This window comes from Apium graveolens, chromosome 9, assembly GCF_009905375.1.
Source record: "Apium graveolens cultivar Ventura chromosome 9, ASM990537v1, whole genome shotgun sequence".
In the NCBI taxonomy this organism is placed as follows: Eukaryota; Viridiplantae; Streptophyta; class Magnoliopsida; order Apiales; family Apiaceae; genus Apium; species Apium graveolens.
In genome coordinates, this window is record NC_133655.1 from 285,310,923 (window position 1) to 285,316,252 (window position 5,330).

Sequence of the window (5,330 nt, forward strand, 5' to 3'; positions counted from 1 at the left end):
ACAAAGGCACTTGTCAAACGTCAGATTTCCAATTGTGCAAGGAATGGTGAAGCTCCCTGGATCTTTCAGTTTTGGTGGTAACTTTTGTTGCAGAACAGCGCTGCATTCTTCCGTGAGAGCAACGGTTTCAAGGTCATCCAGTTTCACCTTCCTTGAAAGAATAGTCTTCATAAACTTCGCATAACTAGGCATTTGTTCCAGAGCCTCAGCGAAAGGTATATTGATGTGAAGTTTCTTGAACACCTCCAGAAACTTCCCAAACTGTCTATCCAGCTTTTGTTGCTGCAATCTCTTAGGAAAAGGTGGTGGAGGATAGAGCCGTTTCTCCCCTGTAATAGCCTCAGGCAGAGTGTGTTCAACAGTAGTCTTCCTTGGTTCCGCCGCTTTCTCCTTTTGCTTAGATTCTTCACCTCTAATTTCAGCTTCTACTTCTTTTGCCTTTTCAGCATCAGCTACTTTTCCAGACCTTAAGGTAATAGCCTTGACTTACTCTTTAGCTTCCTTCATGCCTGGTACTTCCGTGTCACTGGGAAGAGTGCCAGGTTGACGATTGAGCACTGCATTGGCTAATTGACCAATTTGATTTTCCAAGGTCTTGATAGAAACCGCCTGACTCTTGCACAACAGCTTAAGTTCCTCAAAATCAGCACTAGTAGGTGCAGCTGCACTTCCCTATTGAGGATATGATTGCCTTGTAGCATACTGCTGTGGTTGCTGGAATCTAGGTGGGTTAAACTGTTTACTCACTCCTTGCTGGTATGGTGGCTGAATAGCATTCTGATTATTCCCCCAGCTGAAATTTGGATGATTTCTGTTGTTAGGATGATAGGTCGCTGGCACAGGCTGCTGTTGTCGCTAATAATTATTCACATACTGAACAGATTCGTTTACAAGAGAACACTGATCCGTAGCATGAGAACCTGCACAAAGCTCACAAACCATAGCTATTTGATTAACTCCATACGTAGCCAGAGAATCAACCTTCATTGATAGCGCTTGAAGCTGGGCTGCAATAGCGGTGGCTGCATCAACTTCCAGAATACCTGCTACCTTGCCTGATGTCATCCTCTGAGTTGGGTTTTGATGCTCATTTGCAGCCATCGTCTCTATAAGATTATACGCCTCAGTATAGCTTTTAGCCCATAAGGCGCCTCCAGCTGCTGCATCGAGCATGGGCCGAGATTGAGCCCCCAAACCATTATAGAAACCAGTTATCACCATCCAATCCGGCATTCCATGATGTGGACATTTTCTCAACATTTCCTTGTAGCGTTCCCAAGCCTCGCACATAGACTCCGTAGGTTGCTGCACAAACTGAGTAAGAGCACTCCTCATAGCAGCAGTCTTTGCCATCGGATAAAACTTCACCAGAAACTTTTGCGCAAGATCTTGCCACGTAGTGATGGACCCAGCTGGTTCAGAATGTAACCAGTCTTTAGCCTTGTCCCTTAGTGAGATTGGGAAAAGCCTCAACTTGATAGCCTCATCAGTCACGCCATTATACTTAAAAGTGCTGCAGATCTCGACAAAATTCCTTATGTGCATGTTGGGGTCTTCAGTTGCCGCTCCTCCAAAAGAAATAGAATTCTGCACCATCTGAATAGTGCCCGGCTTGATTTCAAAGGTGTTAGCTTGAATAGCCGGATGAAGGATGCTTAACTGAATGTCATCAATTTTAGGCCGAGAAAAATCCATAAGAGCTGGATCAGCTTGAACAATACGATCTCCCATGTTTACTGGTTCTTTCTGCTCAGTTCCTGAATCCGAATCCTCAAAATCTAACTTCTCCGGAATATCAAGAACTTCGTCTGTCTCCTCAGCTGTATCTAAAGTCCTCTTGCGAGCACGAGAACGAGTTTGCATAAACGCTTGCTAAAGTACCTGAAACACAACCGGAAAAAATAAGTAACTACTACGTCCTAATCACTGAGTCCTAATGACCAATGATGGTAAGTGTTATTTCTAGAGAACTAACAATGAGATTTACAGAAGGGGGGTTGAATGTAAATCTCAAAACTTTTTCAAGTTTTGAGCAGTTTATAAAGACTGTGTGTTCAAGAAGAACAAGTGTGTGAATTGCTTTAAGCTGATACAGACAGATATATATTCAAACACAAATGTAAAGAACACAATAAACCTTTAAAAACTTTTCTGGTGGATTTGTTGTTCCACCAGAGATGGTATTTCAGAAATTCTGTGATCTAAGAATTTGATCACAGCTGCATCCTAGTACAAACTAGATAATTTTTCTCTCAAGATTTTTCTAAACAGCTCTGGAAAAATTCATATCTAATTACTAGCTACTACTTGGTTTATATATTACCAAGTTTACAAGTGAAGACAAGGATATAAAATAATAAAGTAAGATCTCCACTTGTTTCTTCTCCAGTTCACTCCAGTACTTTGTTGACTTAATGTCTCTTTATACTAGAGTAGAACGGCTGCTTTTTCTGATGTTCCTGAAATTAGGCTGCCACATTTCAGTTATCTCTGTTCACCCACGTGCCTCTGTTTGTAGGTACAACTACCACTTATCAACGGTTAATCAACAGATAATCCGTTGAAGCTTTCATCCGTTGATACACTTATCCGTTGAAGGATGCTATCCGTTGAAGCTTTAGAGACATCCGTTGAAGCTTAGCTTCTCATCCGTTGAAGGTCTTTAAGTCATCCGTTGACACCACTTCATTTATACAAAATTACAAGGCATGAAATATTTACAATTGGCCTTCCTATCTGCATATCTTCTAGTAGTCAACATGACTCATAGTTTCTCTCAACTTCTAAGAATTGCATCTTAAATACAGAGACTGAAATATGCTACAACACTAGACTTATTTCTAAGTAAAGCTACACCATCAACGGATAGCCAAAGTGGTCTTATCCGTTGAGGCTACAGACACTGAATTTCTACTTAAGTGTTTTGTTAAATATATCATCAAACCAATGCACATATATTCCTAACAATCTCCCCCTATTTATGTCTATAAGAATTGTAGGCATAAATTCAGGGTTAACTTGATGATAACAAAACACTTAACAGATATATGAATTGAAACTAAGTAGAAATTTGAAAATGCTGCAAAAATGTATGTACTAGGAGGAAATTGAAGATTTACAGTATTTCCAAGGATACTCCTTTAGCCTGAGCAAATCATCTTTTTCTTCTTTGTTCCCTGGTTTTCTTTCCTAGCCCTTTGTCATTTTCCTCAATTTGGAGTTGGAGTTGTCTGAAGAATTCAGCTTCATCTTCAACACTGATATCCAACTTAGATTGCATTTCCTTGAGAGTTTCATTGCTGGCAATCTTGAGTTGGTCTTCAAGTCTGAAAAATCTTCTGACTCCTTTATCATCTCTAAATTCCATCAACCAATGAGGTGATTTGTGAATTGTAATTCCCCTTTCTTGAATGAGTAAAGTCCTGGGTAAAGCATTGGGCTCCCTCCAAGTTTTCCTTATATTGGCAATCTTGTTGAGAATTTCAGTCTTGGCAGTTCTGGTAAAGCCAGAATCCTTTTGTATAGCTGAAAAGACTCTAATCAAGGTAGAGTAGCCTTCATTCAGAATCCTGTGGAGAGGCCATGTTCTTTCCCCAGCTCCTTTGTATCTGAACACTAATCTCTCTGGTAGCTGTCTGTAAGCAGCTATTCCTCTTACATCCTCCAGCTCATCCAGATAGAGTTCAATGTCTGAAATTTCTTTTATGTCACAGATGTGAACATAATCATCTTTAGAAATGGATGGCTTAGGCTTAGGCTTTTGTTTTTGAGTGAATTTCTTAGAGGTTATGGGAGGTGTAGATTTGGGTTTTCTTTTCTGTTTCTTTGGTAGTGGAAGAGTGGTTAGAAAGGTAGGCAATTTGATGGTGTCCCAATCAATAGGTTCCTCTTTTGGAATGATTGGTTCACCATGGATGTTTATAGTGGGATTAGCAACAAGAGGTTCAGGTATGGAAGGTAGTGGTTTAGATATAGATTTGGTTACTTCAGTATTATCTTCACTCCTTCTATGTGCCTTGGCCTTTCTTCTGTTTCCCTTCTGCCATTCCTCTCTTTCTTCCATATTCTCACCAAATATACTCCCAAAAACCTCATCTAGGTTTGCAATCTTGTCTTCACCCCTGACTTCAATTCCTTTCTCTTCTTCAACTTGACTTGACTTTAGCTGTTGTTCAAGCTTTGCTTGTGCTCTTTTGTCAGCCTTTAGTTGCTTGACTTCTTTCTTCTTGGCTATTGAGAATTTGGTATGTCCTTGCATCACACATATGCTCTTTCCCTCTCTAGAGATAATAGCCCTATTTCTCCTTACAGCCTCATCCATGGTCTCTTTGAGATAAGCAATACTCCTACCTAAAAGCTTGTTCTCATCAGCTTTTGGAGGAGGAAAGTCCACTTCTTTTAAAGGATTCTTTGTAGAGTCCTTATTGGATCTTTTATTGGGCTTGAGAATTATAGCTTGTAGTTCTTTGGAAGAAGCTTCTCCATCCTTATGTCTCCCTACTGGCTTGAGCTCCATGTTGATTGGTTCAATCTTTGTGCTATATTTCACAGATGTTGATTTATCTTGTGTAGAGCCAAACAACAGTTGCAACCTTTCATCAATTCTCCTCCTTTGCTCTTTCACTTGAATTTCAGCTGCTGCTAGCTGAATCAAATCAATTCCATCAGGCTTTCCTTTGATTTGAATGATTGGAGAAGTAGTGATGGCAGGAACTAGCACTTTAGATATTTTGATTTCTGTAGATGGCCCTCCTTCCCCTTCCCTTTTACTCTCCCCCTTTTTGTTATCATCAAGGAGAGGGGTCAAGCCTTGTGCTTTTGCCAGCTGCATTAGGAGACTGGTTTGAGATTGTTGGTTGTGAAGAATGGTGGCCACAGAATCTTCAATAACTTGAACTCTGTCTTCCAACTTGGCCAGCCTTTTCTCAGTAACTGATTCCTTTTTCAATCTCAAAACCAAGTCCTGCAATGTACCATAGGGCATGACTGAATCCAATTTTTCAGAACTGTAGGATTTCAAGTCAGCAATATCCTTCCTGAGATCATCCATACTCATATTCTGCTTTACTTGCTGCAACTTCATGAGATGCAGTGAGTCCAGGTGAGCTTGAAGGATAGCCTTGATACTTGCATGTGAAGTGTTCTGAATGGCCTGTTGAATAGTGTTGATTTGTTTGACTAAGGAGACATTGAATTCCCCTGATCTATACTCCTTTGTCAAAGCCCATTCAGGTAGATTTGGAATTGAACTAGGGCCTTCATCTCCCCCTAAGTTCATGCTTCCATCAAAAGAAACAGAGTCATCATCATCAGAATTTACTCCAAATTCC

The 5,330-nt window shown here is 40.4% G+C and overlaps 1 non-coding gene across 1 annotated transcript; it reads left to right on the top strand.

The window, feature by feature from the left end:
- The first annotated feature begins 1,231 nt into the window (after positions 1-1,231).
- Positions 1,232-1,338, top strand: LOC141688051 (small nucleolar RNA R71). Its single transcript, XR_012561520.1, has one exon. It is a non-coding gene; the product is annotated as a small nucleolar RNA R71 (small nucleolar RNA).
- The last annotated feature ends 3,992 nt before the right edge of the window (positions 1,339-5,330 follow it).